Source organism: Amborella trichopoda, chromosome 1 (assembly GCF_054954075.1).
Source record: "Amborella trichopoda isolate Santa Cruz 75 chromosome 1, AtrichopodaSantaCruz75HAP2 v2.0, whole genome shotgun sequence".
NCBI classification, from domain to species: domain Eukaryota; kingdom Viridiplantae; phylum Streptophyta; class Magnoliopsida; order Amborellales; family Amborellaceae; genus Amborella; species Amborella trichopoda.
The window spans coordinates 42,290,965-42,304,327 of record NC_142336.1 but is presented as its reverse complement, the minus strand read 5'-3'; the positions used below and the strand labels follow the sequence as shown (position 1 = coordinate 42,304,327).

At 33.0% G+C, this 13,363-nt stretch overlaps 1 pseudogene across 1 annotated transcript; it reads right to left on the bottom strand.

Annotated features, from left to right (window-relative positions):
- Positions 1–375: 375 nt before the first annotated feature.
- LOC148783843 (putative glutathione S-transferase) lies at positions 376–1,879 on the bottom strand (annotated as a pseudogene). The gene is made up of 2 exons (XR_016040243.1): positions 1,420–1,879; positions 376–1,024 (listed from the first exon to the last, which is right to left on the bottom strand). The product of XR_016040243.1 is annotated as a putative glutathione S-transferase (transcript).
- Between the last annotated feature and the right edge of the window lie 11,484 nt (positions 1,880–13,363).

Genomic DNA, 13,363 nt, shown 5'->3' with positions numbered 1-13,363 from the left:
CTTCTCATCTCTCTCTCTCACACTTTTCTACTCATTTTCTCGCTCTAAAATCATGCTAGTCATTTTTTCGCTCTAAAATCATGCCAAGCAACTCTGGTGTTTTGTATACTCGGTTTTTTTACCGAAATAGTTGGTGAAATTTTTTTCTACCCTTCTGTTTTCAAGTATCCCGAGGATTGTTGTGCCGCAGTCTACCTTTGTTTACACTAATTTTTATTAGTAAAAAGTCAAAATACAATCTTGAGAGAACAACTTTAGCATGGCTAAAAATAGGAAGGTCTTCACATCCTTCTCTTTATTTTCTCAAATTCTCCTTAACCAAAAAATGACGCCCCCGTTTCATCTCTATCTAGGAACCAGAATGTTATTTGAGGATTTTTAGAGTATTCAGTTTAGATAAGTGGAGGATCAAAGTACCTTATCATAATGCTTTAAACGACAACCACTATAACCTATAAGATACAATCTTCTTAGCTACTCAACTCTACATGCAAATTGTGATCAAAGAAATCTTCCACAAGCTAAGTCTTTCGACCTTTTCTTGCTATAATTTTTAATCTCCAAGTGAAACTCTGAAACTCAGAGACTGATATAATTAATTTGGAAAAAACTTTGCTGCGAGATGGTCTTCACGGCGAGCTTTGTCGGAGGCGATAAGCTTATTGTAAGGAGGAAAGCTCTCCTTGAGCAGATCAATGCTTGTGAACTCTTCAAACTAAGAACGTAAGAGTGGCAATGTTTCAGAATCTATGAATTTTGTGCCAACTATTTCCCCAAGCACTTCTGACCAGATGCTTAGACTACTAGCGGCAATGTCAACAAAACCGATTACTTCTCCACTAAAGAACCTCCCCTTAAGGCCCCCTTCCAGGGTTTTAAGAGCTTCTTTAATCTCCGTCATGGCCTTTTCTTGTTCCACGCCTTCTGTTGAGAGAACCGTCTTCATTGGTGCCATACACTGTTTGAAGGGAACAAATAAAAATTGTGAGCCACTGATCAAGTTATCATGGGCAAGTATGGCTATCTTTGAAGAAAAACAAAATGGAAATCAGGTTATATGCCAAGGTTCAAGATAAATGTTCACATGCTAACATCAACTATTTTACAAACTAACTTCTTCTCCTCATTAATGCTCATTATGACATGAAAAATAAAAGAGACCATAATATAAGACTTCACCATTGATGCATTAACAGTCTATTGGGAAATTGCAGAGTTTGGAGCATGTCAAAAAGTTTGAAAATTTCTTTTGGACCTCGAGGCAAAAATATATACCCAACTATTCAATTTCACAGGGTAACGATTAGGGTAATTGTGAGCTCCTTGTCCCAAAATAATAATAATTACAACAGTTATTATGTATATACTTTTCCTCTTAAAAAAAATTGCAGGGCAAATGGCCCAAATTGTTAACTTTACCTTCTCATCGATGAATTTGGACCAGAATCAAGCAACGGCTATGTCATGGTCATGTGGCATGAGAGGATTTTCAGGCCATGTTTCATCTATAAATTCTAAGATCACACTTGATTCTGAAACCGGATTATTGCCATGAATGAGCACAGGGACCAACTTGTGCACAAGGTTGGATTCTAAAAGAAGGGGGCTCTTATTCTTGAGGTCGACTTCTATGCATTCGTACTCAATTCCATTGAGTTTGACGGCGAGACGAACTCTGTAAACAAATGGGCTTCTCCATGTTCCCAACAACCTCACTTTGTGCTCCTTTGCCATTGCTAAGTAGTGGTGTTCATGTTCTCCATTCTTTGCTCCATTTTATGCCTGGAAACCCTAAAATTTGTGTCTTGCCAAATTATCAAGTCTGAAAATTTGTGGTATTGAAGTGGCTTCAATTTTAACAACCCATGGTCAAACGCTGTGGGTTGGTCCCTTGGAAAGTTTGAGCCCGGTAGCATTTATGTCCTCGACACTCAAAAATTGACACCCTCTCTCTCTCTCTCTCTCTCTCTCTAAATTCACTGTTTCTCTCTCGCAATTGACTTGCTGACCATTTACGTCACGGATGATAATGCTAACGGATGATCATGCTGTCCATTTACGTCACCGATGGCATCACCAGTGCGATTAAGGACTGGATAGTACAGCGTGTCACATCATTGGTGATTTGATTCACTTTTTGTTTTGTGAAAAATGTTATTAAAGGGTTTAAAGTTTCAAATTAAAAAATATTCTCAACTTTTATAAACTTCCTGCATACTTTACTTCTTTTTTTAAAAAAAAAAATTGATATTATTTTTTTACCAAAATAACTTTAGCGGTAGTCATGTTATACTGAATGCCCTATCGTAAGTATTGTTATGCTGTGGTAGTCATTATGGTAATACTTCTACGGCAAATGTTATTTTGGTAAAAAAATAATAATTAAAAGTTTTTTTTTCCAATTAAACGAAAAATAATGTATATTTCTGATAATTTTTCAAGAGTTAGTTTGTATATAATTATTTGTATATGGTTGAGGCCCTAAATAATAAAAATAAGGCGTACTTTCAAATAGTATCAAACATATGTTTCACTAGTAGAAATCTTTGTAATAGCCTGAATATTTATTTTTATCTCTAATTATAAAATTTTAAATTATAAAAAATAATTTAGATGGAGCAGATTTATGAACATTTAAAGTCAAGATGATCAATTTGAAGATTTTAAGTCATCAAAACAAACCTCTTTTAGTGAATTTATGAGGTGTGTCTTAATGTGATTGTTTAGGGCCTCACCCTTGTATAAACTTTTTCCTTTTTAGATAAAAGTAAAATGCACTTTCATATAACATAAAAGTAAAATGCGCTTTCAAATCCCATAAAAAAAAAAAATAGTGATTCCAAAGCCGGAAAACTCTCCAATTGATCATCTAAAGCATTATATGTAAATACATAAAAAAAAATGAATTTCAAGGCATAAAAATAATGCATCTCATAATACATTATCTGGATTAGGATTTTTAAGTTTTTATATCTGTACTCGAACTGCATATTATTGGATCGGAAAATTGTCTCATGCGGGCTGGACCGCATAACTACATATGCGATCTAAAAAGTATAAAGCATCTATCCTAAAGATGATGCAAGTAGGTGTTCCATCTAAAAACAATGGAAACTCACGGTCCAAATGTTTTCTTACTAAAACTATTATTTTTAGTTTTTAAAATTTACTTATTTTTTCATATTCATGATCTTCATGTAAGAGATTACATGCCCTTAAAAATTAAGTCTAAAAATCCATTTCAAAAATATATTTATTAATAAGCTCACATTTCTACATATGCGGGTTTAGCCGCATAGTAACCAAGTCCTTTTGGATCTAAATTGTCAACAAGGGATAAAATATATTTTCATGCCATTTTAAGTGTTTTCATTATTAGAACTGCATCTTTCAACAGGGGGTGCACCATACTTTAATTGTTTAAGGTCGACACATAATATGTGAAGGGCTCTTGAGCACCCTTTGCTTGCAGGACCAAGAATCCCAAATATTGGGATCCCACCCTATTGGGTTTATGTGGCATTTAAAAGCTTTACGAGTGCTTGTAAAATGAAACAAATAGTAGAACATGAACTCAATGGGAGTGTGGTCCCTTGTGGACCATACTAAACAAATGATGTTTGCTGATACCGGACTGTGCTTGATGATCTAGGCCAGTCGGTTGGAAAACCCATGGTATCTAGGCATAGAGAACAAATCGAGAATGGCTCTAAGTTATCTCATGATGAGGTCAGAGCTTATGCCTGGATGAATGAGCCGAGGGACTATGTGACCCTTGTGTGTGATGATGGGCCTACAAAGACGGGGGCAAAAACCTCATCCATGATCCATCACACGGCATGCATATCGATAGATCATTTGGGAAAGCCAGATATCCATCATTTAGGGTGAAGCATATGCATGTGCAAGAGATACTCTTATGTGTCATAGAGCTGTGTTCGCATAAGGTCTTGGTGGCGTTGATTCGTCTGTAGGGGAGGACCTGAAATCCACAGACTGGGATTGCGACCCCTTGGCTCATCGGGCAGACTTTGGTGACCCGCTAATGAGCCCCTGCTTGGAATGTGGGTCATAGGAAACACTAGGTCAATCTGATAAAACAAGTATGGTCTGTAGTCCACAGTTAAAGGTGGAGTGCCCCATGATTGTTAATTCAATTCCTAAACCATATAGATCTATTTCATCATATTAATTGAATTATGTTTGTTTTATAATTGAAATTGTTTTAGAATTATTATTTGAATTTTTATGAGTCTTTTGATATTTTATTTATAATTTTTGGACTTAAAAATAAAGTTATTGATTTTACAAAAGTATAAAATTCAAATAATATTTTAAAAATTAATTTGTTAAATATCATTGGGACCCATAGTGCACATGAGCCCACCATGTACTATTTGGGTTAGGCCCAACGTGCCACACATGGGTGGCATGCTCCACCTATTGGTTGTTTGCTTTGTTGCCAAGTTATTCAAATTTAGGAAAGGTATCTTGATGTCATTAGTTATCTTTTTTTCTTTATTAAGTCTAGATCAAGCTTGGGAATGAGATACATGAAAGCCAATTACCTTTGTGGTCAAGTAACCCACAGTTAAGAATTATTGGAAACACAAAAAATGCACTCTGCATAATGGGCATTCTGGGCTATTTTGGAGCAGTGATATGAAGAAGATAATGATGTATTTTTCTATCGCATACCCATTAATATTGTGTGTCTTTGAGAGTAGGATCTACCGACAAAATTTCAATAGGAAATCCTGAGGGAATTGAAAGTTATGGACTCATCAATGAAGGGCGTTAGTTCTAACCCCGTAAAATCTAGGAACTATCTACTGATATGATTTTATATCTTGCTGAAATTTTACTATGACTCATAAAATTGAGTCTAATTTCAAGAAAAAAATGTTTCATGAAGAAATTCTTTGTGATTTAAAAGAAATGATCGATTTGTTGAAGGATGCGCAAGTGCTGTTTTCTACAAAAAACATTATTTCTATGATTTTAGAAGTCAAGATTTTATTTCTATTATTAAAAGAATGTTTTATAGGTCACACTAAGATTTTAGGCTTCCATTCTGAGTCTAGTTTCTAATAAAATTTGTTTGAGAGAAAAATACCTATGGGAAGAGATGAATAAAAATTTTGGATTGAATAGAGGTCATCTTGAATTTTCTGCAATTTGGTATGTCCTTCATTGAAGGAGTGGATAACTATATTTATCAAGCCTACTTAACAGAGTGATATAAGGCTTGTGAAAATATATGTGTTATTATTATGTGTCTACTTTTAAAAAAAATTGGTTTAAAAGGGAAACTCCATGCTGGTAGAGAGAAAAAATAACTTTACTAGATAGTATTCATCCTGAAATTCTGTAGTATGATTTATTTTATGACATGAATGTCACTTAGTTATTTTTCTAAAGAAAATTATTATTTGGGATTCACATTATAATGTTATGATTTAGTTTTGAGTTTAGCTTTCAACACAAAGATTTCAAGAAGAAATTCTTTGAGGATTGAGAGAAACAATTTTTTTATTGAGAGGTGCTCAACCTGATTTTTAACTGAAAAAATTGCATTGTGACGTAAATGTCACTAAAATGAATACTCACTAAATGGTATGATTGAGGGATAAAACTAAGTAATATTTTATATTTTTTAGTCTATTTCAATACTCAAAAGAATTCGAAGATTAACTCTTTATGAGTTGAGAGATATCATATTTTTATCATGGGATGCTCAAGTTCTATTATACAGTAAATTAAAAAGATGTGGCATGTTAAGACATATCTTTGGATTCCTAATTATGGAGATATTTTTTAAGGCTCATTTAAAATGGTTTTATAGTGTGCTATGAGTATGGTTTATTATAATAAAGTTTTAGAGAGAGGTAATACAGAGTTGGCAAGATATAACACTCTATGTGAAGAGTATTCGATTTGGAAATACCATAAAGAAGAAGAAATACAATACCTATAAAAACATATTAGCTTCTTCGAAATGAAGGGATATAAAGAGAGACTTGGTCGTAGCATAGAAACGCAACAGATTAGTGGGAGAATTGAAATTGTGATATTTGAAATAATGGGATGGAGAAGAGGTTTTCTTCACGGTGTAAGACAGGAAAATCCAAGTGCCGAAGAGATGGACACTTCCTGACATGTGAAACAGATAACCAATATATTCTCTATCAGTTGCGTGTACTTGTAATATCACAAAAGCTTGTCAAACAAGTAAAAACGATGAATCAAGAAAACCTAAGTACCACACTACATGGTTTTGAGGTATGAAATCTATCCCACATTACATGGTAATGTCATATAGGGAAAGATGATTCAATAATTTTGTTTAATATGCTTTGATTATATTTTGGCTAATTGTTTTATGAATATGTATGGAATGTATGGACATTGAGAGATAAGTACTAATAAATTTGAAAGAGCCGGTTTTGAATACATTGTGTTTTGTGCCTCCGTGTGCTTGAGTATAAACTACTTAAGATAGTGATATACATGGAGATGTGATTTGATCGAGGGCTTTGAGCCCTGAGGATGAAGAATGAGAGATGGGTGTAGCTCATTCAAATATGTAAGTACAAAGGGAGTATTTTGTTGGAATTCGGTCTTGGCGACTGTCCTCTCAATAATGTCTATAATATGATGTGTTGCATGTGATGATGATCTATTGATAAATTCTCCAAAATTGCCAAAAAATAAGTATTTTGTCAAGACTTTAATAGACATTTTTTAGTCATGCTTTATTTTGGATAAAATTATAAGATAGTATATATGATTTGTTTTTGTGGCCATGAACTTGACTTGGTAGGAAATTAAAGGTGAATGCTTTAAAATGATTTATGAAGACTAAGCATGTATTTTAAAATTAAATTGGATGATTTGAGAAAAACCTAAGTCTGTGAATATGGTTTTGAAAAAACCACATAGTCTTGCAACGTCCATTAAGTCTTTATGAAAATCATTTTAAACTGTCATATTATTATATAACTATTGCTTGTGAATATATATATATATATATATATATATATATATATATATATATCAATTTTTTTTATTAAAAAGAAAAGTATTGTGTTTTGAAGGTATTTATAAAAGTGTGAGAAAAACTATCATGCACTGTTTTTTTTAAAATAACTATGTGCCTTGAATTATATTTCTAGTTATTTAGAGTTCTCGATTACTTAAAACTTTGAACCATAGGGAATGTTATAGGAATTCCATCGTGCTAGGCTTCCTTGACACATGGTGTATTGATTAGATAACTTGGTTTGTATGAATTTACTACCAAGATGCCTAGTATGGTTGAACCTTTGTGGTTCATGAAGGTTTTTACATATTGTGAAACCAATGGGTATTGAATTACATATTGTATGAGACTTGATTTGCTACCTCATGATATATGCATAACAATGTTGAGAATGTATATGTTGTATGTGCAATAATTGAGTGGGAGCTGCTACAGACCCACATTTTTTTAGCTGCTTGGATATTCAGATATACATGTGCAAGCTATCTCACGGATCCAGATGATGCGAAGTCTACATCTGGATATGTGTTCATACTTGGAGGGGGTGCAGTTTTTTGGAAATAAAGAAAACAGGATGTGACGAAATTGTCCACTATGGAGGTAGAGTACGTAGCGTGCTTTTTGGTGATCGAGGAGGCCATATGAATTAATAAATTTCTTAATAGACTTGACTTTCACCTCGTGCGTTGTGAGGCAGTAAGAATTTTCTGCGACAGCACGACAGCGATATGCGTGTCAAAGGAGCCATAAGAACTCCAATCATATAAAACCATATTTTTATCACCTTAGGAATGAGGTCAGATCGAGAAAGATCGAGATAACCTAATATTCCAGTGGGAGCACCTGCTAGTATTTGACATATCAGATGGAACAAAAGGCTATAATATTGTTCACCCATAGAACCCAAATGTGTGGTGCTGGTTGTATGGTTACAAAAGGGAGCAGCTTATTTAAAGAACTATTTTGAGTCCATGAACATACAACCTCATGCGATGAGGGTCCGTGATGGTCTTCTACGTCTATGATTCGTGATGCGATGTGAAAGATGAACTACGACCACTTTTGAGATGAGATCCGAACAGCAAAGAGAAAAATGTGTTGCCTTTATAAATCTTTTTGTAAAAGGATTGATGTCGAAAGTCATGATTAATATAGTGAAAGAATAAGTAAAAATACTTAAGAGAAATTGTAATTGGGAGAGAGAGATAGGAATGAGAGAAAGTGAGAATGTAAGGCTTTCAAAGCCCAAGTGGGAGATGTTAGGTTTATGTGGTCTTTAAAAGCTTTATGACTGCTTGTAAAATGAAATAATATAGTGGAACATGAACTCAATGGGAGTGTGGTCCCTCGTGGGCCATACTAAGCAAACGATGTTTGCTGATATCGGACTGTGCTTGACGATCTAGGCTAGTCTGTTGGAAAATCCAAAGTATCTAGGCATAGAGAATAAATCGAGACAAGTTATGGGTTATCCCTCGATGAGGTCGAAACTTATGCTTGGATGAATGAGCTGAGGGACTGTGTGACCCTTGTATGTGATGGTGGGCCTACAGAGACAGGGGCTAAAACCTCATCCATGATCCATCACATGATATGGATATCGATAGATCATTCGGAAAAGCTAGATATCCACATTTTAGGGTGAAGCATATGTATATGCGACAGATACCCCTATGCGCCATAGAGCTATGGTCGCATAAGGTCTTGATGACCTTGATCCGTCTCTACGGGAGGACCTGAAATTCACAGACTAGGATTGGGACCCCTCGGCTCATCAACCAGACTTTGGTGACCTGCTAATAAGTCCCAGCTTGGACTGTAGGTCATGGAAAACACTAGGTCGGTCTGATAAAAGCAAGTGTGGTCCGTAGTCTACAGTTGAAGGTAGAGTACCCCATGATTGTTAATTCAATTCTTAAACCATATGGATCAATTTCCCCATCATATTAATTGAATTATGTTTGTTTTATGATAAAAATTGTTTTAGAATTATTATTTGAATTTAATGAGTCTTTTAGTATTTTATTTATAATTTTTAGACTTATAAAAATAAAGTTATTGATTTTACAAAAGTATAAAATTCAAATAATATTTTAGAAATTAATTTGTTAAATATCATGGGGGCCCATAGTGCACATGGGCCTACTATGTACCAGGTGGGTGGGGCCTACACGTGCCATACATGGGTGGCAAGCCCCACCTCTTGGTTGTTTGCTTTGTTGTCAAGGTATTCAAGGTTAGGAAAGGTATTTTGTGGGATTTCATATTAGATATGGAAAAGATTAACCCCATCTTATCCTAAATATTCAAAGCATATATTGACTTGACATATCTTTGAATAGTATAGGAAAGAATACGCTATTTTATAGAATGAATAATATTTAATAGGATTCAATTTATTTAAATATACTGATGAAAAAATGGTTTAATGAAAAAGGGATAATGGTCCAAGTACATTCCATAATATTGATGGCCCATCTATGGAATGGATAACTCAGATTTTTCACCCCACAAGTCACTTTGATCAACGGTCCATATTTAATCTCAATAAAGAGGCAAACTATGAGAAACCCTAAACCTAATTCTCCTCTATAAATAATGGTTCACCCTCTCCCTATTCTCTACACTTTTTTCTCTCCTACAGCTCTCGCTCTTCTCTCTCTCCCATAGGGGCATGCCCCGTCAAGAAAATTTTGGGGGTTAGAGTTTGTAGAGATTTAAGGATGAATACTCAGTTTGACCAAAATTTGCTCTCCTGGTTTGAGATTGAAGCTAAACTGTTGATCCCACATCATCGGATGTTGGTGACTCGGTGTGGGGTGTAATAAGCCCGGTTGAGGTAATCTCCGACACTTTCTTTTTTTGTTTCTTGTTATATTTAATTATATTGGTTTTATATTCCCAAGCATAAGAATTGTGGATATTTTCTTTGTTTAAAGAAAATTGGTTTAATGGCATCAAAGGTTTTTAAGATATTGGATTTGTTAGTTTTGTTTTCTTTGAAGCAAGAATTATTGTAATAAGACTACTTGTAAGTGATATTTGCCAAAAGAAAAAAAAAAAAAGATAAAGTAGAAAAATAAAAAATATATTTCCCGACAAGATCGCATTAGTCTTCTTTCACACCCATGATTATGTAAACAATATGCTAAATGTAAAATAGATGAATACAACTATAAATCAAGCACAAGAAATAGAGCAAAAACTAAAATCACACTATAAAGACATACGATTTACGCGTTTCACCCTATATCCCCAGCCTTAGTAAGTAGAAATCCACTATAACAATGAAGATTACAATTTTGGGTTATAAGAAATACACCTCTTTCCCAACGTCAGTAAAATATTTCTCACCAATCTACTCTTTTAAACCTGCTCTCTTGATCGAGCAATGCTATTGATTAACCTCGTCATTCCTACCACTGCACCAGTATCAGAAAGTTAATCTTAAGAGCAACCAAGAGACTTTCTCTTTCTAGAAGTGAAAACCTTACCAACTCAAAACCTCCTGGGCACTTATAAAAAAAAAAAGGAAAAAAAGCCCTCCATGAGAAAAACAACCTCTATCTATTAGGCCATTGGTCTCTATCTTGAAGACCTACCTAATCCCTTCTCATGTCTAACTTAACGCCTTTTTATAAAGATCACTAAACTTCTTTCTTATTCTCCAAGAAAGTCATTTTTTTTTTACTATAATACCCTTAATCTTTTGAGGAAAATATAATTATAGTGATTTTGACTATCACCAAGCCTAATAATATAAATATCACCCTTTAAGCTCTGTTATGATATCCACCATAGAATTTGCTTTTGAAATTGATTTCAAAAGAGTACCTCCACAAAAAAATTGTTGAACATTCCTAAATTTCATTTGTTCTAGGTTGGCTGTACGGGACAATTAGGGCATGGATTCTTTGGCCTATTTATTTAAGGGATTATATATTATAAGACCTTTTTTTTTTTTCATACAAGGATGTCACAATCACTTTTAGCCACTGTATGTGAAATCCAATAGATAAAAATATATCACAAAATTAGTGAAAAATTGTCATGGACTTTGTGACTAAACAATAACACATCCTCAACCACCCAATTTCAAATCTAACGTGCAATGATAATTATGACCTCCTTGTATTAAAAGTAACTGGTCTCATTATATGTATTTTGTTTTATTAACTAGAGCCATAATACAAAACATGTCTAGTTGTTCGCCGTTAGAAATATAGAACTTCTGAATTACAAAATATCTTTGGTTTATATTAGCAACAATGGATATTTGGACATTCGGCCATTTCATTTCCCAAACACCTATCAACGAGCATTTTTTTAAAAAAAAATTTTGCATATCAAAGAAAATAAAAACTAGGATGTTTTTGCAATATACTTCGGGCCAAGTGGGTCAAATTATCAAAATTCCCTTCATTTTCAAAACTTCCAATCTTGAAATATGGGCAATTTAAAAAAAATTGACAATTTTTTAGATGGTAATTTTATCCAGGGTGAGGTTTGTATAATGTGCCCTTCTTATACTATGAAAGTAACGCACATATTTAAATTTTTTTCTAGATATATATTTTTGGGGTCGAAAACTTTATGAATGCTTGAAAATCTATTTTTATTCTATAATTATGAAATTTGAAAATTAAAAAATGGTACAAAATGAGCAATTTATAAATACTTGAATATCTTGAAAATAGATGGTCCAGATAACTTGTTACAAGATGAACTATTTTTAAAACTTAAATTATTTTTTTTTATACCATATATCTTGAGGTTGGCATGATTAGTTGGAATGTTTTCCAACTTTAAAACATTATTTTCTACTCAATTTTTGAGATACACCTTAGCTATATAGTATAAAGTTGCAACCTTATATAAACGTTTCTTTTTGTCAATTAAAATTGTAAAAGTAAACTCTACATTCATAAATAAGATCATTGAGCCCTTTTAAGGATTAATAACGGCCTTCTAACTGGTGTTTAGCTTAGACACCTATAAATGGAGAGAGAGAGAGCGCAAATCCTAACCAGGAACTACAGATAATGCCTTGCAAGATTCGTTATTTTTGTTACTTTAAAATTTTCTTGTATATGTATACATTTCGCTTGACTTTAAATCTTTTTTTGTCATATGCATATATACCTCGAGGTTGAGAATATCTATTTGAGGATTTTTCCAATACTCAAATAGTCATTTTTATGGATTTTAGAGGTGCGCAGTATTTCAATAATGTAGGTCTAACACTATATATATATATATATATATATATATATATATATATATATATATATATATATATATATATATATATATATATATATATATATATATATATATATATATATATATGTGTGTGTGTGAGAGTTTTTTCTCAAGAATATAGAGTTTATTTTTCTGATGAACCACTACAATGCTGTGTGCTCCCTTTCTACACCATATTCAATAGGGAGATTGGTTTATTATACAAAATATGGAAGATTAAATATGCAATCCTTAAAATCTAGAAAAATCCATAAAAATAAGGGAAAAGTTTATACAAAGTTACAACCTTAAAAAATAGAATCGCAGATGCACCTCCAAAATATATCGCAAATGTTGTTTTAATGTTGACAAAACACTCTAGTCGATCATCTCGACATCGAAATGTATTAATGTGAAAAAAAAAGTTTTTCAGTCCTGAAAATAGTGCATCTTGCAACAGTTATCTAGACCGTCCATTTTCAAGGTTTTCATATATTTATAGATCTACTTGATTTTAACCATTTTTTAAATTTAAAATTTTCTAATTAGGTATGAAAATATATTTTAAAATAATACTAAAAAAATTTTACAATAAAATTACATAACGATAAATTTTAAAGATCACCTTAATTAGATTGTTTATGGTTGAAACCTTATAGAAACCGCACCCTAAAAATAATAACTTCAACATAAACCATAAATTTTCCCAAATGCTCGATACGCGCAATCACAAAACTTGAGAAGCAATTAATCTGTACGAGGGGGATTTAATATCTTTGCAGTCCTTTGAAACTGTCGAGATGTTAGAGAGGACGCATAGTGGCACTACTAAAAGACGGCCCATAAATAAGGAGCGGATACATTATGCCCCCTCACAAGCATATTATAAGTTTACTCCCTCGGGCAATACACTTATGATTTTTTATTTTTCTTTTGAAATTTTGCGATCAATGTAATTATAATTAAATTATTATTTAAGATAAATAAATAAATTTTAAGTTTTTGAACATCTAGATCATTTCCTCCAAAAATTAAATGTTTCCAATACAATCTTGGGATACTATTTTTTTGGTACATAGA